Raw genomic sequence first — 23,854 nt, 5'->3', positions numbered from 1 at the left:
CTAATTTTCTTAAATCAAGCTTTTATTATTATTTTTATTAAAGAATATTTGAAATAAGAAAAATAGTAGTACTATTACTGTACGAACTGTTAGGTTCTTTATCTAAGACACGTTCACCTCTCCAAGGATTCAATTCCCCAACATGTTGCAAATGTGCATATTGCATCCACTGAGGTTGAATTGCTATGAGACAAATTGAAGAGTTGCACTCATGGCCTTCCTTGGCTGTCTGTGTTTGACAAATTCTGCCCACAAAGCTCCACTAATCATCGCAGACTGTCATGGACACGCCTCTATTCCTCAAAGACGAAATTGTCATGTTGATCTCCATCAACCTCCATATCAAGTACCGTATTTTCCGGACTATAAGGCGCACCTAAAAACCTAAAATTTTCTCAAAAGCCGACAGTGCGCCTTATAGTCCGGTGCGCCTTAAATATGGACCAAATTCCTAAATTTAAACTGGCCCGAAGCACTGTGTCATAAAATCAATCATAAGTGGCCCGCTGAAGACTAGGAATCATGAATCAAAAAGACTATGGATCATTATTTTGTGATTATAAAGTAATTTGTTGCATCTGAAGTTGAAATAAAAAAGATAAAATGGAGAATGATTTTGATTTAGATTAAAAATCTGACATGATGCATTAATGGTGCGCCTTATAGTCCGGTGCGCCATATATAAGAACAACGTTTTAAAATGGGACCTTCATTGAAGGTGCGCCTTATAGTCCGGTGCGACTTATAGTCCGGAAAATACGGTACAGTATGAAATGAAACAGTGCTTTACTGCTCCTGGTGTGTGTGTATGCCTAAGATCTCTTAATTATTTCTGTGTTCCACAAACACACACGTCATAATTTTGCATAGGCGTAATTGATGCAATGACTGGAAATAAACAGGCAATTTACGTGCTGGACACCTCACTGCTTTACATCGCATGCAATGTGGACAATGGAGCGAGGTGGAAAAAGGGACAAGGTCAACATGCAGGGGACAAAGAAAGAGGAAATTAAGCAAAGAGGCACAGAGCAACTGTGGAAAAAAAAGAGACTAATCTTACGGATGACTCACCGGACGCCTCGTTTGATGACAAATTTACAGCCGCACAAGAACACGACAGATTATATTAGCACTTTGTGGCCATTTTTTTGGCTTCTTCTGAACAAAACATGTTCTTTCATGTTCAGCATTCTTCCTCGATATATTTCTTTTTTTTTTTTGTGTGTGTGGTCATGCTTTACTAATCACTCACCCTTAAATCCACTCATCTACTCACCTGACTAATTTCTGACCATACCAAAAATTGATTACCATGTATACATTCCCAACACGTCACTAAACTGTGTGTATGCTGACCTGTAACACTAATTATTAAAAAAGCTAGCTGTCAAAATATGTGCTTTGCTCGTCGTGTTCTTCACTCGACTGCATTAATCTGATCCCACTTGGTCCTGTTAGCATCTGTTGGGAACAGTCATCCTGCATGAATATTAAAAGCTCACAGGCAGTTCCGTATGCAACAGAGTTAATAATAAACGAGGTCTAATAATTTAATGGATCTGCATGCTGACATATCCCAAGGGCTGCCCTTACAGTCAGTGCAAGTGGTAATAAGGAAAGAGCATGAAACATCGAGTGGGACTTGACAAATGGAGAGCAGGAGAAACAAAGACAGCAAGGGGAAACATTACTTTCCGGTGGGGGGGGGGAGAAAAAAAAATCCTCAGATGCCCTCAGATTATCCACAGTCCCCTGAGTCCAATTTTATGAACCCAGCAAAAATCAAACGTGAACAAGGTGACCATCCAAAAGGGATCATTGCAGTTCTGTATTTTTTTTTTCACAAGCATCCTTATAGCTTGTAAAACTTTCAGTAAACTAGAATGGCACTCAGTAGAGCAAAGACCTTCATGAAGGTTGAACTGTTTACAGCCTTGTGTTTGTTCAACCACTCTGTAGCAACTAGCAGCGTCTACAATTAGCAGCATGTACATTGGCAAGAATACCAAAGTAGATGAAAATTAATTAACATCCATCCATGCATTTTTCAAAATTGATTATCCTGTTCGGGCCTGCAGGCAGCTGGAGTCGATCCCAGCTGATTTTGGATTGGAAGAAAGACGGAATAAAGCCCCAAAAGTGGGCACTGGTTAATAACAGGGCACATATGGAGACTGACAATATTTCATACTCACGTTCACTAAATTCAGGTGAGTGGCTCACTACTGCCACATAAAATCATGACTGTAAAGTGAAAATAAAAATGTCTTGTAAATTCCACACAGCCCTGCCAAATTTAAATAAATCTAAAAACTATATAAAACAAGTCTTTTAAATTGTTATAAAAAAATCAAGTTCGCTGCCAAATTTGAATAAATCTAAAAACTATATAAAACAAGTCTTTTAAATTGTAAAAAATAAAAAAATCAAGTTGAATTTATTTCTTTTCACTGCAATTTCTGTAAGCAAGCATACTAGCTAACAACAATTCATTTCATCTCCAGCACTGACAGCCTTCTGTCAAATTGTAATGTATATTTTTCAGTGGCTATAATAAATTAAAATGGCCCTTAAAAGGATTATGATACCTGTAAAAATATTTAGTCTGTACATTTGCTGCAGGAATATCTTTACCACTGATGTAGTATGTATGACAAACGGCGCGTCGTACCAAACGCCCACTGCAGTCCCTCTACTTCATTGACCATTGTGCAATACTCCATTAGCCATCTTGCAGATTTTGCCAGTGTAAGTGAGATTAGATTCCTTTATCTGCTTGCATCCTTTATGCAGTTCCCAGCTTCTCCCTCACAAGCAAAAACAAAGCTCACCGTCACCGGGGTTTATTTCCTTTTGTTTGTGCACTGGAAATCTGCCATGGCCATGTGCCTAATTATGATTGACCCACAATAGAAAAAAAAAAAAAAAAAGAATAATTTTTCAAATGGGGGCCAGAAACTCTTGTTATGTCACCCAAAAAATAAATCTGACAATAGTATTTACTGCAATTTTCTAAAAAGCTCATTAATTATACAACTCATCGTAACATCCATATTTCACAACTGACATGTGTATATTAAACAGCGTCAAGCCTCTGGAGACATTTTCAGTGCGAATGAGCATCGCTTCATTTCACTAAGCGAAAGTCTGAAAGAGACAAAGAGGGAGAGTGCTGCACAAGAGGGCGAGGGAGGGAGGAGGTGTTGGTGTCTTGGTGGGGGAGGACACGAGGAGCGGCGGTGAGCCCGTCCGTCCATCTGGGCTGCTGGTTACAGCTCCCTGACAGGGCATCCACACTGCAAGATGTGTCGCTGTAATGTGATCTAGTGTGGGTGCTGCAACAGGCTCTTACGGCTTGCTATGATCCTGGTTTGAGTCGTGACGCAGCTTTGGGTTTTAAACTAAGCGAGGGTGCGTTGCTCCTTTTTTTGGGGGGAATATATATCTACCGTATTTTCCAGACTATAAGGCGCACCTAAAAACCTAACATTTTCTCAAAAGCCGACAGTGCGCCTTATAGTCCAGTGCGCCTTATATATGGACCAAATTCCTAAATTTAAACTGGCCCGAAGCATTGTGTCATGAAATCATAAGTGGCCCGCTGAAGACTATGAATCATGAATCAAAACGACTATGGATCATTATTTTGTGATTATAAAGTAATTTGTTGCGTCTGAAATTGAAATAAAAAAGATAAAATGGAGAATGATCATTATTTTGTGATTATAAAGTAATTTGTTGAAGTTGAAATAAAAAAGATAAAATGGAGAATGATTTGATTCGGATTAAAAATCTGACATGATGCATTAACGGTGCGCCTTATAGTCCGGTGCGCCTTATAGTCTGGAAAATACGGTACAAAAAATATTCAAAGCAATGTAGATGTGTCAAAATTAAATGACTCCTATCCCATATTGTAGAATTGCGTAAAATGCTGACTGATATTGAGCAAGAGCTGACATATCTCCATTCATCTAATATTGAGTTGCCACCTTTGTTACGCACATTCACTCTGACTGTATATCTGATTAGATTACATTTAGGAAATGTAATGATTATGAAACAAGAAGGCATGATGGGTGAATCACTTCATCTTCCACCGTGACATGACAAAGTCAATGTGGACTCATTTGAACACACGACCTTTACTGATTGTTCAAGAGCCCTTTTTTTATGCATCAAGCAAAATTAATCCTTTTTTTTCCCCCTACGTCATTAGTCTTCCCGTTGAGTAGTTTTCCCGACGATGCAGAATAGTGCCAAGCCCCTTGAGTGCTTTTATTTTGAAAATTATCCTTTGACACATTTGCTCAATCACAATCATTATTTCTGTTCACTATTTTATCATGGTTTAAATAATAAAGTGATTTTCTTGCTCTTAACTCAATCTTTTTTCTCATAGTACTCATCTGCGATTACAAGTCGGGGAAATGAAAGAACTGCGAGTTCCGCTACACTGACATCCAAAAGTTGGATGAAGCACATTGAGAGCCTCTTCCAAGCTCATCTATTTGTTCCGGTTTCTTCCTGCTACAGCTTCAGAGTTAGAATGAGACTGGCTGTATAACAACAAAAGGATGTACACGCTATATACAAACACTTCGAAAATCTATTGTCCGACCTCCTGCCGAGCTTCTCTGCTTTATGCAGTTTAATGCCGGCCTAATCTGAAAATAAAAACTATTGCTTTTGATTTTGGTCCAAGAAATCTCACGCTTGGCGTTCCAAATGACACATTCAGCATCTTAACATGCCAAAGACGTTCTGGCTCTTAATTTTCTATAAATTTACTTTAATCTTTACTTTTAGTGGTTATGAGTGACGATAATTTCGAGCTGTCCTAATTGTTGTTGTTTAAGTTATTTACGACTTGCTTGGGACATTCTGTTATTGTCCTGTTTTCTTTTTTTCCTTTTATATTTTACTGATATCTTTTCCTGTTTTTAAGCTCGAAATAAAATGTATAATAATAATAATAATAATAATAATAAGAAGAAGAAGAAGAAGAAGAATCAGCCTCTCAGGTATTTATATTTGCCCATTGCAGGCTACAAGTTGGCTACATAAAACCATTTTCTGTAACCTCTATCATATTGCTCAACGGTAGCATAGTGATGCACAAATGTAAAATTTCATGCATTTGATTCAGAGCTTATTGGATTCGAGTTGTAAGTTCAGCACCTCACTTCACTGAGCTTTCTCTGGTCTCTGTGAATTATTCATTTTAAACATGATTGATTGACCGATTGAATTACGCGACAGATTGATCGGTGGGCTCGTAAAAAGCAATCCCAGTGACCACTGGAATCTAAGTGTGACGTAAATGACTGGAGGGTGAAGCCACTTTAGCATTGCTACGTGCTGAAGTGGGTTTATTTTGTTTTGGAATTTTTTTTTTGCAGAGAATTGAACAAAACGAACAAAAAATCTCAATGGGTTTTATTAAAGAATTTTAAATTGCCCATTTTCCAATCTTATTCCTGTGTTGCTGCATGAATGACATCAGAATGGGAGGACAAGGGCAGGCCGGCAATTTTGCAGGCTTGGGTGGTAAACAGAGGCGAGCGAGACACCGGTGTTTATCACCTCGGACTCATTTCTCCTGCTCTGCTGTGTTGAAAGATGTCACGCTCTGACGGGGATTGAAAACTGCAGCGATTCTCAAAGTGTGGTAAGCGTAGCACTTTGTGAAAAAAAATCTATTTAGTTGTACAGGTCAGTTGGATTTCATTTTTAAACTCAATCCATTTAATCCCGGAGATGTTTCTTTTAATGGATTTCTTTTCCGGTGCAAAAATCGACTCACTGGTATACTGAACTTCATAAGAGGTGTCCTATCTAATTTTCCATTGAGGTGTGAAAGGGCACATGGTAACAGAAATATCTTGCATGAATAGATTCTGTGTAAAAGGTGAATAAATCAAGGACATGTTCTGTTGTGACTGATTCTGCTTGATCTCAATGTGCAAAAGAATCTAACGTGAGACACTCGCAGAAAAAATAAAAAAAGCGCTTAGGGGAATCAATCGGTAAGGTTGAGCACATTTCGTTTTCTTCCCCCCCAGCTTGTTTCAAGATATGCCTTTAGTCTCCGACCCAGAAAGTTCCAACGCTCCTCAAAGTTGGAATTTCTATTTGTAAATTTAGGGCGAATTGATGTACGCAAAAGAAAATCTGATGTCATATAAACACAACCACGAGTGCAAACATATTGTGAGATTATATGAACTACTAAATATTTTTGTCATGCTTGATTTCAGATTTCATCAGCCTCTTAAAATCATCAGCCATGTTGATGCTCTCTTTCATCCTGACACTTTGAGGTCTGAGCTTGGACGTTCACGCTGGCCCTGCCGTGTTGTTTTTCGCCTCAAGTCAGATTCTTCAGAATGAGCATCAGCAATTCTTTGGAGCCCAGTGCACCAAAGTGAATAGCTTTACCAGGCGAGGACACTAAAATGAACAATTCGGTGTTTTGTTGTAAGGCAGGAATGGGCAACAAGCAGGGAACTGCTAAAAAAAAAAAAAAACATTGAATTCAATTTTCCATCAAAAACGAGAAAATTGAAAACAAATTTGAATCTGTCGGTGCCAAACTGCAAATTTATCATTTTGAATTGTAATACAACCAATTACCAATAGATGGCAGACATGTCATTTTGTGCCACCCTTGAACGGTAACTTTTATACAACTTTTAACTTTTTGGTGGAAATAAAATGAACAAAATGAGTTCTTATCACTTAATATCGGTTTGCTCTTAAGCAACCTTTGAACATTTTATGCAAGGATTGTCTTTGCACTGGGGAAAATATTATATTTATTTGGTTGTTTGCTTCAAACATTTAATTGCTCGGTTCGAATAGTGAATCTTTTATACATCTGTATTATCAAAAAACGGAATATATTAAGAGCTTGTGGTTTGCATAAAAAATTGTGGACCCCTCCATTATTAAAGTTTCCCATTCCTATTCGAGAGCATCATGATGTCACTTCCTGCACTTTTAATGTCTGAGTTACAGTTAGGGTCCAATGCTGTAATAATAAATGATGACTAAAGTATCACACCAAACAAATCTCCAAGCCCGAATGATTTGCTTAAATTAGAGCACACAAGTCAAGTTGGAGCACCGTTGCTGCCCGCTCTCCTTGTAACAACATCTCCATCATCATTAGCTTTGCTCCGCAAGACCTTTACAGCAACAAACTAGTGCACTAACCTTTTACGAAACATTATTATGCTTGGAACGCTTCTTCGGGACTGTCGTCAGCGCAACTATGGCAACAACATTCACCATTACTGAGCCCATCAGCTAGAAAAAGCTTTTTTTTTTTGCTGCTTCAAGTAGAGTTCAGGGCTATTGTGAGGTTTCTCATTAGATGAACACCACAGGTCATCGATAAATTCAGCCTCTGTCAAAACAACACCCGGAGTAAAGACAACACACTGAACTCCATAAATTACAAAGCCACTTTTTTGCTCTGCTCTGGATTGTCAGCAAATTGGGAAAAATGGATAAGCCACAAAAGACGCCAGACTTGTCCAACCATCATTTAAAAAGCCTTTTACTGTCTCCCAAGACAAAGAAAAGCAGAAAATATTCACACTCTGACTACTTCTGCTTTAAAAACAAATGAAAGCCGGTTATTACATTTTTGCCGATCAGGTCTCTGACAATGAGTTAATGGGTTCATTGTTGCCACTCTGCGATAAGGAAGTAATAATGGCGTCTCTTTAAGTGTCTTGTATCTCCAGTTATTGCCGGTCTCTGCAGGCATCATCGAATATTTCCGCAGTTTACCAGCAAAGGCTATTGAAGTCATCTTCTGCAGTGTCTTATTTGCCATGGTGATAACACAATATTTTGCATTGATAACGATCACTTATCAGTAGAAGATCAACATTCATGTATCAGATTTCTGTAGATGGAAATATTTGCGGCAAGGCGCTAGGAGATTATTCTTGCTGCATTGTCCGCGTGTACCATTGAAGAAAAGCAATTTACATCAGTTTTTTTTTTTCCATCATGCTTTATCCTCCATGTGTTGTGTCCTTCTTTTCTATTTGTGCCTTTGAGTGGACATGCCCTTCTCTTGCACTGGAGTAATCCTAGATTACACTTGGATATCGAGTGTGTGCATGTCATTCCCTCGTGTTCCTTTTAATCCGGTGTCCATTTTCGTTGCAATCACTGACCTCTTCGCTTCTGTAAATTGTTGTGAAATTCTTCAATCTTGCCTTTCCCACATAACACTAATAAGATTTCGGATTTCCACTGGTTGCGTGCCGTCAACATCAATTGCAGATCCTGACCCAAATCACTTCCAATGTAGGGTGACAGAATGGGAAGAAAAGGCTTTATACTCCTGGGGAGCGCTTGGAGAAAGTGAGAATTATGAAAGCGTAATCATGGTAACACTATTCGCCAGTTTGATTTGCACTTATTCAAGACTCATCTTGGCATCTGCCGTGTGATATCTTGCTTGAGAGTTTTTGCATGGGGGTTGGGGGGGGGCAAAGACTGTTTGTATAATAGAAGGTGCTGTTTGCATATTGCAGGATCATTACAAGAGCCCGCTTTTTACTGTGTGCTATAAACCCTGAAGCATAAGTCTTTAATAGAGGAGAACAGAAAAGGACAACGTGAGCAAGAAAGCAGTCATAACAGTACAGAAGTACTTGTGCTATCTTGCAAAATGCAATGAAGAACAACTTTATGAAATCATGACTAGACGCCACAATATTATGACAACTTGGACAATAAATCCAAAATGAAAAATTCGGCCTTGCAAATTGCCTGAACTGAGATTTAGTGCAGTGGAGATTATAAAAATTAACAGAAAAATTATAGCCAAAAATAAAACAAATTGCGAACTGTCGGCATTGTAAAACTGAGAGCTGTTTCTAATATTGTGGTTACCAAATTTAGCTGCATGTCAGTCAAATTACACACCACTATTACCAGAAACTATAAAAATAAGAATGGTTGTTTCCCAAAATTATGCATGTTAATAATTTTGAACAGTCTGATTTTATATTGCATCACATTATTTTGTGCAAACGGTTATAATTAGGTATGGGCCTGCCTCATTTTCAGGTATCGGTACTAGTCGTGGCTGCCAATACCAGTATTGGCCACCATTTTGTGGCTATTTTATCATTGAGAACTAAAGGTATCGCATCTTGGTATCGGTATCTGTGACTTGCCTTCCCACTTCAAAGGTTGATTTTACACTCCTTTGCCCTCATAACATTAGATTCATTTCCTGCTTTTACTCTGAACAAACCTTGCAATGCTTTAATATAATCAAGTACCGTATTTTCTGCACTATAAGGCGCACTGGATTATAAAGCGCACCTTCAATGAATGGCCCATTGTAAAACTTTGTCCATATATAAGGCGCACCGGATTATAAGGCGCATAGAATAAATAACTCAACGTTGCTCAAACGTTAATGCAATCACAATATAGCAACACTTGAAATAGTGAAAACAATAACAATATATCAATAACTCAATGTTGCTCAAATGTTAATATCACACAACACACTTACTTTAATAAGTTAGTTCTCATCCAGGAATCCATATTGGTCCATATATAAGGCGCACCGGATTATAAGGCGCACTGTTGGCTTTTGAGAAAATTTGAGGTTTTTAGGTGCACCTTATAGTGCGGAAAATACGGTACGTAGTATATGAAAAACAGGGTGCTCACGTGTTAAAGCTAAAGTATGCGGGGTGACTCTCAGCTCCAGCACGCATGAGGCAGTCACACTCAAGTGTGCATTCTCTCAAGTCACTTGGCAAAAATGTGCACTTGGGTTGGCATGGCCATTGTACCCTACTGGCTGCCAGCTGTCACTCACATAGATGGAAGATAAAGAAGAAGGGGAGGGCTGGAAGATGAAGAGCGCGGTGAAGATGCGAGGACACAAGCCCCGGGGCGTCCTCTCGCTCTCATGCTTTCTCATTTCGTCTTTGACGATAACAAAAAAAAAACATGGCAGCTAGAAGATAGGTTGACTTCTAAAGGGGGTGGCGGGGGTACAATGCTGAATGTAAAAGAGGAGAATGAGTAAATAGAATCATTTCTCACATTAATAGAAAATGGGATCACTAAATATGCGGGTCATAGCGCAGTTATTCAAATGCATGAATTGAAATCAGTTCACCGTGATAGTAACCACAGAATTATTCGTTTCATGCTTTGTTTACAGAGGACAACAGGTTCACCTACTGCTTATTAACATTATAGTATTCATCCAACTAATTAGGGCAGACTTTCCCCTCTGTGCAATAATACACACCCCCACCGTCCCAAATAGCAAATTTTAGCTAGCATGATAACAAACTTACGATGAATCCTTTCTTTAGCGCTAATTAGGCCAGCACGTGTCGTGGCTCATTACGTCAGTTATGGAAAAGAGAGCAGGAAAAAATATGTTGGGATTCATCATTTTGGTTATGAAACAATCTCTTTGTGGAAACAAATAAAAGCTGATGAAAATGTCACTAATATTACCAAATTTATTACAGCTATGTGTATTTAAGTGTGTTTAAGAATTAAGCTAGCACCAAACTTGATTTGGTTGAGCTACCGCGTTGAAAATGATACATTTATTTTCCCCCCTCATCTACTCAACATCTTTTCCTACAAGGAAAGACGAATGAAAAAATGAAAATGATCATTCAATCTAGTGTGTGGAAATAATAATAATCAGGCTCTTTCATTGAAACTGATTACCAATAATTACAGGCTTTAGTAGGGATGTAGATACAGTACGTTTGCGAGAATTAAAAAAAGAAAAATACTATACTTAAAACCTTGTTTTCATCAAGCCTTATGGGTACTCCGAAAAAATTCTTGATAAAGTCTATGTATTCAAAAAATGGACATTGAAAAGTTATTTCATTATATTCTTTCTTGTGTCATTGCCAGCCAAAAGTTACCTCAAATAAGTATTCTTTTTTTTTGTTCTTTTTTATACACACATTCCATATATAGACAATTGAATAATCTGTAAGAGGCCATGTTTAAGGGTAAAAACAGAGTAAGTGGTTATATCAGCATTGCAGCTGATGTGCTCAGGGAAGAACGTGCACACACTGCAAGAGTGAAACAGGCCAGGGGAGGGAAGGTAGCTGATGTTTGCTTTTTTTTTTTTTTTTTTTTAACACCCCCCTGAATTGTTCATCTTTGTTTGTGAGGTTCAACATTGAAATCGATCCGATCACATGCTCAAAAGGGTTTATGTATAACACCTCATAGAACCGTGGGTATGATCAACCTCAGTAATCCTTAACCATTTTTGTCAAACGTGTGCATGGATGAGTCTGCATTTCTGTTGGACAAAATGTTATGAGGCGTGCTGCTTTGCACTGAGTTCACTGAGGCACAGTGGAAATTTTAGTCTGCAGATGGGAACTGTGTAGTTGCAATTTAGAGAAAAAAAAAAAAAGATTCTGCTGCTGGTAATTTGTGCGGATGTTCATGTTCGACATTAACCTCAGTGACTGAGCAGCTCTTGTCTTTCACTTACGTGAGCAGTGAATTTGTCAAACCAGGTCACAATTTAGCGTTTCACATGTTCTTCAGCGAGGAATTTATATGCTAAGGACTTGCCAACAGCCACTTTATTAGGGTACATCACATGTGTCAAACTCAAGGCCCGGGGGCCAGATACGGCCCGCCACATCATTTTATGTGGCCCGCGAAGACAAATTGTGCATCAAATTTGTGTCATTTCTAGAATTGCAAATTGTCTTCACTTTTAATATCTTTTTTTTTTAAATATTTGACCAGTTTTTACTCGTCTGATTTGAAAACGAGTTATTTGTCAGTTTGTTTTGTAGCTTTTACTGTATATAAAGTTGGAAATTAAGCAGTAGGCTAACCAAAACCTCAACCACTGGGTTTGTGGGGAACTCAGTTCTCTCAGGTTTAGCAAATTTAGCAAAACATAATAGCTAGCCTGCTAGCTAATAGCAGCATGTTATCAACTTTGCAGTCAAAAGAGTAATCCTATGCTGTTAATTAAGCACTAGAAAATTTAATTATTTTGCTGTCCTTCAATAATCATGTTAACTGTGTCTGAATATCCATCACGTCTGTTTTTGAATCAACTTGCCTATTAGGACAAAAATTACAGCCAGCGTCCTGACTCCCTTGGAAGCAATTTAGCCCACGAAATAATTCATTTTTGATAGATAGTATTTAATGAAGGTCAAAGGACATGTTTTTATTTTTTATTTGGTTATTATTTTTTGTTGTTATACAATGAATACCTCCCTGACGGCGTCAATCAACGTTGAGGATGCATATATTTTTTATTTAATGTGATTGGGCTATGTGCAGGTCTGACACTAGTTTAATATATTTATTTACATAACATTTCATGAATAGTTGATGCTGACTTATTATCAGCAAACTAAACATGTCAATTAGAAGCCTGTTTTCATCCTTTTTATTCATTTGCCCAGGAAGGATCTCGGTTTGCTGATAGAGCCACTCCCAATCTGCCAAATAAATAGCAGTCATAAAACTCACGTCTGCTGCACAGGATGGCAGCAGGTTTACAATATATGTCTGAATAAATCTATGAAAGGCAGGATTGCCAAGTCTTCTGCGATGAAATATACTAATAGCGCCACGGAACGTCATATGTGGAAGCGGATGGGATGTGACGCCTTGGCTCCCATAGAAATCAAGCAATAGCGGATTTATCATCAGGAAGGACGAATGGAGCTTTTTGGGAAAAGAAATGGTGCTTTTTTGGCTGGAGGTCTCGCTGAACCCGTAGTTCAATAAGCTGTTTAGCCTGCAAATGTGCAGAAGATGAATTTGTCACCAAGGTCTACTAGTATGGAAGCTCAGCACAGACGCCTGTAGCAAGGGTACCAACATCAACCTCTTTTCCTCTCTCTTCCCATCCTCCTCTCCCTTACGACTTTAAAGCAAAGAAGAAGAAAGCTTTCCGCGCCTGCAAAATGTCCTCATGCAAAAGCCTCATGACAACAAATATTTTCCAGGAATCAGATCTCAGCTATTAAGGTGCTGCGTATGAGGTTTGCATATCAACTGAAAATGAGAGAAACATTTAACCACACATTGCGAATACTTTTTTGGGAAGGTCCGGAAATGTGTGGATGATAAAATGAGACATGAATGGCAGTTAACTGGTTCAAATGTCTACATACTGTTGAGCACACGAAATGCTCTATATAAAACCGATCTATTATTATTATTATTACTATTACTACTATCTGGACAAACATAGTAATTCGTAAATTACAAACAGCATATTTTTGAGCTAATATATGCTTAGCCTCTCCGTGACCCCCAAGGAAACAAAAAAACAATCCTCGCTCCGCCAGTGAGCCTACCATCTCTTATTAACTCCATTTTAGATTCAAATATTCCAAACATGCCATTCATAATTTTCTAAAATCCAAAAATAAAGATTGATATCTATGAATTGTTATGATTTCATATCCCTATTTATTTTCCCTGGCAACAAAGCGCAGTTAAGTTGTTCTAATAAAAAAAAGCCTCTGCTGTTATAGCTTTAAAGGAAGGAAGTTGAATAATATTCCCAGTGAGATTAAGCAACGCTGACAGAGGGCAGACAGTTTGCAGTTGGGTAGAGACTCAAACTGCATCACTTCTGTCTGATACCGTAAGGTTGCTTTGAGGCAAGACTGACACTTGCTAAATGTGTCGAATGTATCAAACACGCCGGTGCTATCTTGTTCCTGTGAAACCTATAACACGCTATTTTCTTTTTTGTTGTGTACAACTATGTCAAACAACTTGTCGGAAATAGAGCGCGGGTAAAACAATCTCGACATCAGTCAGGTGTCAATAACTTGAGAGTTTTTGCACTTGGACTGTTACTTTTATACCCATTTACAATGAGCAGGAATGATTTCAAACTCAGTTCTTGTCTGTAATCTCCAACAGGAAGTAAACATGCAGGTTATTCATGAACGTAAGGCTTAATTGTTTTCTATGTACAGCACAGGTGTCAAACTCAAGGCCCGGGGCCAGATACGGCCCGCCACATCATTTTATGTGGCCCGCGAAGACAAATTGTGCATCAAATTCGTGTCATTACTAGAATTGCAAATTGTCTTCATTTTTTTTTAAATATTTGACCAGTTTTTACTCGTCTGATTTGAAAACGAGTTATTTGTCAGTTTGTTTTGTAGCTTTTATTGTATATAATATGAGGTGCTCATACATTTATTTGTCATAATGGCCCTCCGAAAGAAGCTATGACTACAACGCGGCCCGTGAAAAAAATGAGTTTGTCACCCCTGATGTACAGTATAAAACCTCATGAACAAAAGTTTGATTAAAACAAAAGCTTGGTAAGTTTATAAAACCATGGAGTGTCTCTGGAAGGTGTGAAAGAATTCAAAGTCGCAATGGAATTGAAATCGATATTGTACCCATTGTCTTTCATCATTCACATAAACTAGGAAGCAAGCCTGCCACTGCATACAGACTAACACAAAAGCAATGTTTTGTTTTTTTCCATTATGTTAACAATTCAACCTTAGCAGAGATTTTTTTTTTCCGCTCTACTGAGAGTTGTTTTAGTAATGAGATGGAAAGACGAGACTGACTAATGACCAGGCAAGCTTTGTGTCTTGAGCTCCTCATACAATTGCAAATTTCAATTGCTTGCATATCTATTGATGTATGAATAAGGCATGCAAATCAATTCAGCAGCACTCTGCAGTATGGCAGCCGAGGTGCAATTGAGGATTTGAATTTTTTTTTTAAGATTCAAGGCTGCTCTCCGTGACTGCCACAACGTCCAAGGGTTGGCCATCCGGGAAAATCTTATCCAACTTTCACAAGATGGTCGCCTTTGGAGACGCCATCTGTTTGTCAAACACACGTTCGCCAAGTCAAGTTATTGCAGCAAGCTTGCTTCAATCTACTGGTCGTTTAGTCACACGCTAATCTTTATTCCTGTCTTTTTTCCTTCTTTGAATCAGAAGTGCTCATTTAACAAGTCAATCACGATATAGGCCTTTTCGTTTTTGATGCGAGTCATAATTTGTTGGTTTAATCTGAATGAATCATTGCATATTTGTGCCGAAAATCATTCCATCTACCATCTTATGCATCGCTTGAAACAAAGATGAATTCAGATGCTGACTTTTCCTATTGGTTGCATTTTTTTGCAGCTTCAGCAAGCACAAAGCCCCTCCCTGTTGCTCTGATTGACAATCTTTGTTGATTTCATCTGTCAGTGTCATAAAACCGGACAGTTTTACCATCTTAATGACAAGTTAATGGTGAGAGTGAGCAGGGGCGCTGCTGCAGGGCTGATTTATGCAGTATTTCTGCTCACGTCTATCACAGTAATCAAATGGGTACCTGGTGTTGGGGGCGTGGCTTCAAAGGAGATGCGTGAACCAGAACTCATGTGACTAACTGTACTAGAATTTATATACCAATGACAGGTTAGCAATTATTATTTTTTTTGCATCTAACTTTCCATTACCCGTCACATTTGACTTATATTTTCATTAATCACTGCATTGCATCTTGATTATAAATAAGAATAGGCCTATTTGGATCACCCGCCAGCTAAACCTGCATTTTCAATCAAGTGGCCTGGCACTAGCAAGAAAGAAAAAAAAAAAAAAAAAAAAAAAAAAAAAAAAGAGTCGATTGTTTCACGAGAGCGCTACCGAGAACACAAAAGATTCCAAATAGTGCATTGCTGTCTTCTCGTAATGCACAAAAGGAGGTGTAAATTAGACCGATTTGGGTGACGAACACAATATTGGCAGTGAACACACGTCAATCAACTATCGCCTACCGGAGGAATGGAGGCGAGGATGCTGTCGCTCTCTTTCTGCCTTTCTGCAAAGACGCTCGCTGCACGGGTCCCTCGCGGTGCTCCCGAGCCAGGTGTGACCGCAAGCTCAGCTCGCTATATTCCCATATGTTATCGCCGGCTCGATTAAAAATTCTCCGGTGAATCGGTGACTGGCTGGTCCGCGTGAGCTGCCAGCTTCTCATGTGTGGCAGCGATGCTCCCCCTCCGCCCCTGTATCTTCTCGATGCGGCACTGGACTGCCTACATACTCGTAAAAACGTGCGCCGTCCAACTTATTATGGCAATTAGTCGCCGGAGCCAACCGCGCTCGCTCATGCGCGCCCTTCGGAAGGATTGCAAAAAAAGATCTATTGTCACAGCGGCGAGGTGGGGATAAAACCCAAGAGACGCAGAAACGTGCTTTATTTCCCTCTGAGGAAGAGGCGGACTGAAGCGTAAAGGATGGAGAGGATTAACGGTGAAAGAAGCACAGCTCTCTCTCTCTCTCCTCTCTCTCTCTCTTCCTTTTTCTCTCTTTTCTATGCTATTTTGTGAATGAAGCAGAATCCCTCTACGGGATTTGCATTGACTGCAAAAAAAAAAAAGCTGCATTATGTTTAGCAGTTGAACTTTTGTTTTATCATTGCACATTTTCCTAAATTGGCTGCACATCTGATTCGGTCTCAAGAGTGATGTGGACCACTGAAGGAGGAATCAGGCAGGGTGTGCAGTACCATCCCCACTGGATGCTTCGATTTGACGCCTGGCATGATAAAAGCAAGACCTGTCATCTTGAAAGCGTGTTCGGAATCGCCTTGTATATGTTGGCACCCCTTCTTTTTTTTTTTTAAACTCATGTGATCTCGTTTTGCTCTATTGTGCAAAAATCTCATCTACAATTATTAGCCATGATCAGAATGCTCCTCAAAGCACAATGCAGAACATCAGCAGATGCTATCAATGATTCAGCAAGTCTGAAAAATGAAAATGGAGCTACTCTTGTGCTTGTGGTGCATCTGTCAAGTTTATACCTCTGTGTATGAGAGAGAGCATCGCAACGGGATGTTAAAGTGTGACAGCGTAACGTCGACGATAACATTAGCCACGTCGAAGTGAGTCGCTGGGAGATGGAGCTTGACACAAAAATAAAGTTGGATGCTGCACAATCGTCACTACTGGTAGACTGAAAGAGCAATTTCAAAAAAACTAGCATACCAAACAGCAATTGCTTAGCGCCAGATGGTTTTATCGTTTTTGCCTTATAAAGAACACTAATGCTTTGTTTTTGTTGTGTTGGCAGATGTCCTAAACTCCTTTCCTTGATCCGTTTGCAAATCGATCGGATGTCAGTCCATGAGCCATTGTGGTGATAAATATAATTTATCATCAGCAAAGTGTAGTTAGACCTCTAAGTGGCCACCTGAGTGTTATTTGATATACATTTTTGGGGGTCTACTTTGAAGCCTGTGTCTGACAATGAGAGCATGTCATTTGCGGTATGGTAGGAACAAAAGGGGGATGATTTTCAAAGTCACCTTTCCCCCCCCCCTCCCACTAATCTGGAGGAGAGCTCAGCATGCCGGACCCGGAAAAGAAGCTAGTGTAATATCTGACCGCCCATGTGACATTTCGTTTATTATTCTCTCCCCCACTGTCACCATTTTCCGTCTTTGCCACTTTTGCCTCCTTATCTCCCATCCCTCCATGCAGTCTCAGTGGGAGTAAGAGTATAATTATGCAGTCAGACAGTGTTACAGTGTTTACAGACGCAAAAGTGCCTTAATTTATTCCAACTGTTAGCAGTAATTCCCCGTTTTAATTTATAGCTCGTGCCCCTGTTGGGAAAATGGGAGAAGTAGATAGTGAGAGCGAGAGGTGGAGCGTATGGATGTTATTTACAGAGGAGAGTTCAAACTGATGGTGGAGTGGTTCATTGGTCTGACTTTCGAACGTTTGTGGCAATGTCAATGTGAGTTGGTCGTCTGTCTCGCTGATATGTGCAATTTTCACAGCGACGATTAATCAAACAATTTTTTTTCCAGTTGAGTATATCTGATGACAGATACTTAATTGGCAAAATGACAATTTGTTACTATATGGCAATTAACAACAATGACAGGCATCTTGGAAAATAAATAAATGAAAATAAGTGAAAATAAATAGGTATCACTTATTATTTCATTACGGTTTTCCCCTCACATGTATACGTGGAATGAATGTAATAATTAACCAAAAATAAAATATAAGCGGTGACACCAAATTTTATGTATCTAATGTACTCGTGGTATCGGTGCTTGGTATCGGTATCAGCGATAACTCAAGATTTTAATACTTTTATATTGGTATCAGGCTGAAAAAAATGGTATCAAACATCCGTTTTCAAACGTATGCTAAAAAAAACAAAAAATGAAATGGCAGCACATTCAAGCTTCACACAATAGCTTTGTTGCTCCTACTCAAGGTCTTTGCCAAAGCTGATGTCTTACAATGACATTTATAACAAAGACGTTCAACCATGCCTGCGGAATCAAGCCAAGAAAAGACAATTTGTCATTACTGTCAGCTAATTTACACTTTCATTCATCGCTTGAAGAATGTTTTAGCTCAAACCCAAACTTTAAAGCCCTCTAAAACCCATGCGCATTGGGAGAAAACCTGGCATCAATAACCTCCATCGAGCCAATTCACAACCACTACAATCCTTATTGACATTTTAGAAACCACAAGGTTTGTCACAATACCTTAATGAGCCGGTTAAAATTCTTATGTCAAGATAGCCAAGAAAAATAACCCGCTGAGCTTCCTGCTCGGAAACAGCATGAGAGTACACTATTGATACTTGAAAAAGACAAGTTCCCATCCAATTCAAAACAACAATAAAAAAAAAAAAAAAGTCAGCTTGAGCTTATGAAATGATTTCCAACCAGTAAATGTTGGCTGGTTGTAACCCAAATATCAATTCTTATTTCTTATCATCAAGGATAAAACTAAAAAGAAAAAATGAATACAAGGATATCCAAGAGTCAAAGCCACAAACCTCACAATAAATTCATCAAAAGATGAAAATAAATGAAATAATGGTGAAGAATAAGAAATTAGATATTGCTCATTAGCATCAGAGAGAGATTCGACTTGTCAAAATGCACGTCAAAGGAAATGATTGAAGATGGTTTCCCAGGTTAATAAATCACATCATATCAGTGCATTCCCCAGACGACGCGACTGAGCGGAATTAGAATCTCACCAGATCTAATCGACCATTTCGAAAGAGGTAACCCATAATTTTCCAGTCATGTCATTACATCATTGCTATTCTGTCAGCGAGCATATCACAATATACATTTTTAAAATAATAATAGTATTAATTATTTGGAGTTTGTTGTAGCCGGTTTTGTTTGGCAATTTTCAAAGCAATTAATGAACCACAATACAGTACACAGTTTATTCGCCTTCCCCTTAGACTCCATTCTTGCAACGTGCTGATTTTGCACAATCGTAACCATCTTAGCACTGTCATAAAAGAGAGCTTCTACGATCTTCCTCATTCTTCTTTATGTACCATAAGGTATCCTCGTTCATGCCATAATGGCGGGATACAGCAACATAAATGTTTCTACTTTGTTCATGACCATGAGGTTTAACTTCTCCTGGAACGTCATAACCTTCAGGTGCTTAGGCTGTTTGCTAGAAGCCTTAAAAAAAAAAAAAAGAGTGTTTGAGCGGCATTATTGAAAGAATGTAAAGGTTATTTGTAAGTGTAGAATTTATTTATTTATTTATTTACGATTTATTATTCATTCATTCATTCATTTAAATCTATCTGAGAAAGAAATATGATATAAATTACGAATAAATTATAAATTATTATATATATATTAGCAATTTGCATTACTGCAAAAGGCCATTCACTGCTAATAACATTGCCACAATTAGCTTTGTGACGGAGACCGTGGCACAGATAGCTGCGTTGACGTTAATTGTTCATTAAGGCTCTAGGTCAACAGGATTTGTTGAGATGACATCATGTCGAGCAGTCGCAATACAAGGACACTGCGCATCACAAATAATTAGTTGCATTTGTTGAGGCTGATATCATCTAGTGAGGATTCATCTTATAGTTTGTTGGATTAAATAAAATGCAACACATTGACGGATCGGCACGTGCAATTCAGCAGCTGGTCATGAAGTGCTGCTTCTATAAGTGAAAATACATTCACATATCTAAGTGGGCTCACTTTTCTCTTCAGAATCCGAGCTGGTTGAGAAGGAGTAGTTCTACCCCTGTTGTCATGGTAACAAAATCCAGCTATTGCATCATCCCGGTTGCTGGGGCCAATTATTGTGTGTAGTTTGTGGGAATGTTGTGATTCATTTGCGATCGACAACACAATCAGTACATCTAAAATGCATCAGGAAGATAAAAAATCTTACCTGGTGTTAAAATGCAATAAATATACAAAATACTTTTTGGATGAGCATATTTTTTTTATCTAGACAAAATGATTCTTGCTGCTTGAACGAGATGGCATAAAATAACCTTCACGCGGTTGGGGAAAAAAAATAAAAATAAAAAATAAAAAAAAAATCGAACAAGACAAACTGCAGCTGATTTTTATTCACCCCAGCGCGGCGTCATTGCCTTTTTGAACTCAAATGCTTTGCCCATCCGGGTCACTTATAAGACGGTATCAAATAACAATATTAAATGTTATGCTGAGTCGCCGCTGGGCAGAGAGGTCGAAAGTTGAATTGAGCATGAATAATTAAGAAGCCGAGCGTATTTTAGATGCAATTATTAGTCTTGAAATCCAGGAAAAATATTAATAATTAATTCCAGTATGATTTCCCAAAAACAATTGGAGCATAATTATTGTACAATAGGCTTTACTTTTTTTTTTGGTTATATTGAGTGAAAAACTGTTTGGATGAATTCGGAGAAATTTCTCACCAACTTGTGTATGAAATAATTTAACTTGTGTATGACCTCATTTATTTGAAATATTTTGAAGTACATTTCAGTCATTCCTTTCCAGCCTGTCCTCAATATAAGCATCATTGCATATAACCAAATAGTACTAATTAGTTATAGTAGAGATTACTTTAATTTACCAACAATGTACAAAGACATTCATCACATATGAAGACACACATTGGTTTAATTTGTGCAGGATAATAAAAAGTTGTCAAAGCATCATGGCGGTGACTGTTGAGTGAGGAGTTCCAATTGTCATTTTCAACTTCTATCCCCGTTGCCTATTCATGGAATCAACAAAGCGTTTAACCCAACCACAATGGGTAGTGGTCCATTACAGCGTGATAACATTCATCTGATTCATTCACACTACATTGAGCAGAGTGGGATCACTCAACTACAGCCACAGCAGCTGTCAAATTCAACCGGAATGGCCCGCTATTGCCAATAAGTTATGCTCAGCACATTTTGTTTGTCCTTGTGGGTCGTTTCATTCTATTTGTTAATGTGATGTCTTTGAATGGTGCTACGAGGGGAAAAAAAAAAAAGAGGAATGGAAGTGTCACACACACAGGATGCAGTAACAGGCCCTTGAATTGCAATCCTACCGCACTGCGTTGTGTTATCTCATCTAATTAATTTTATTATATATATATATATATATATATATATATATACATATATATTTATTATATACACGCACATATGTATATGTGTATATATATATTTTTTATTATTATATATTTTTTATAGATACGTACATCAAAAAATTTTATATATATATATATATATATATATATATATAAATTTTTTATATATATATAAACAGACAGCACCCTGCCTTTTTTTATTATATATACATATAAGAGTTTGAGAGTTTGACTTATTCAAAGTATTATCAAGCTTCATTTTCCACCATTGAAGACATATTAATCAAAGAGTCCTTTTCGGTGATTCCAATTAAGGGTGTGATTTTCCACATCGCTGAACTGACGTACTTTTTTATATACACGCACATATGTATATATATATATTTTTTATTATTATATATTTTTTATAGATACGCACATCAAAAAAATTTATATATATATATATATATATATATATATATATATATATATATATATATATAAACAGACAGCACCCTGCCTTTTTTTATTATATATACATATATCAAAAAAATTTATATATATATATATATATATATATAGAGTTTGAGAGTTTGAGTTCTTCAAAGTATTATCAAGCTTCGTTTTCCACCATTGAAGACATATTAATCAAAGAGTCCTTTTCGGTGATTCCAATTAAGGGTGTGATTTTCCACATCGCTGAACTGACGTACTCGGTCTCACGACATACGGCTGGGTAATATTATAGAGGCAGTGTAGAGAGATAAAATCTGCACATATTGCTTGTGCAGAAGTGGAGAGTTTCTTTCGCTCCTCATAGATCATCCGTAGCGTCGTCACAGACAAGGGGTTGCATCACGGCCAGCCAAAACAAAGAAGCGAGTGCACTGGCACCATCAAATTCACATTTCTCTTCCTCAATGGTGAAAGCTTTTAGAGAAATAGACAGGGAAAATGATTCGTGGGCTTTTCAAAAGCTTGTTTGTTTAGTTTATTTTAATGCCATTGATTGGTTTAACGAGACTCAATTAAGCAACAATATCTTCGCAACACTGATCACGTATTTTTATTTTTATATACATGCTGGTATCATCCAGCACATTTCAGTAACAGTTACACAAGAAACTATTCATGTGCAAAAACTGGAGATGAGCATTGCAGAGTAACTAAATTAATAATAAAGCCACTACAGCACACAATTCTTCGCTCAGCGTAAACTATTCACCTCCTTTCTGACCATATACACACATATTTCCATATTCACACAATCTTCGACTCAATTCTCCTGCAGTATGTAAAGCATCTCATTAAAATGCCTCACTATTTTGCACAAGGGCAAGAATGCACTCCGGGTCTCCTTCAGCCATCTTCGCCGAGGCCCAAGCGCTGGCTGCAGGCGTTCCTTTAGCCGCCGTATACATTAGCGTCAGCTAAAGAGCAGTTTAGAGACTCTTAATAAGAGCAGCGCACGACTCCACACAATACACTTATTGTGTTTTGCCTTGAAACGTCGTTTGTGTGGTGCCCAGCGTCAGTCTTGCATGCGCCTGTAAATGCACTCATGCATTTCAAGGGCTTGACCCAGATCACAGAGAGACATAATAACCAATGACAGGTTGTCCTTTTGAAAGCCCCATGTCCCTAAAAGGCACAATGGCCATTCCCTGCCTGCCATTCCATCTCCGATACCCATGCGGAAAAGAGCGAGTCCAGTATAGCGACTTGAAAGTCCATCTTGTGCCTGTTAAAAAGAAATCCACTCACTAACTGCTCATCTTGATATTCATTAAAGCTGGGAGATATTTAAACCTCAAAAGAGAGGCTTTTTACGGCTGCTCAACTCCATTAAAAGCAACAATCGAAATGTGTCACGCTTCATTTTGTTACACCTTTTTTTTTGTGTTTGAAAACTTTAGCCTCTCAGTTTTTGGAAGACTTACCAGAAAATGTAACGCTCATGCACTTCAAAAAAAAAAAAAAGATCTCAGTCTAAATATATCTCAAATTAAATACAGTTTTTTTAAGCATGTGCAAGCCTTCTTAAATCATATGTATCCATTATACATAGCAACGTGTCTGCACATCATTAAAGATGCATCCGAGCAGCTAATCCCAAAGACTTTAGCGGCACTCTTCGGCAAACAAAGATCATGTTTTATTTACGGTGTGTCATGTTGTGACACGGCACCCTGTATCCACAAATTCCACTGCTCGGAGTTATTCCAAGCTAATGGGCCTAAAGTCATCCTGAGTGGTGTCATGTGAAGGACACATGAATCATGTGGAGTGGAAGTGATAGATCCAAGATTTTGATCTCGCGAGATGGAGTCCAAAAGTGTGGAGCAACGAGATTTAAAAAAAAATGTTTTAATGATGGCAACGACAATCCTGAGATGATTATTATTGTTAAGC

At 38.2% G+C, this 23,854-nt stretch overlaps 1 protein-coding gene across 1 annotated transcript in view; it reads right to left on the bottom strand.

The window, feature by feature from the left end:
* Positions 1–16,344, bottom strand: part of flrt1a (fibronectin leucine rich transmembrane protein 1a) — a 35,621-nt gene extending 19,277 nt beyond the window's left edge. Inside the window, exon 1 of the mRNA XM_037270528.1 lies at positions 15,842–16,344. The gene's annotated coding sequence lies outside the window, so the exon portion shown is untranslated. The remainder of the gene's footprint in view (positions 1–15,841) is intronic.
* Between the last annotated feature and the right edge of the window lie 7,510 nt (positions 16,345–23,854).

This window comes from Syngnathus acus, chromosome 14 (genome assembly GCF_901709675.1).
Source record: "Syngnathus acus chromosome 14, fSynAcu1.2, whole genome shotgun sequence".
NCBI classification, from domain to species: domain Eukaryota; kingdom Metazoa; phylum Chordata; class Actinopteri; order Syngnathiformes; family Syngnathidae; genus Syngnathus; species Syngnathus acus.
The sequence above is the reverse complement of the archived record's forward strand: the minus strand, read 5'-3'. Positions and strand labels throughout refer to the sequence as shown.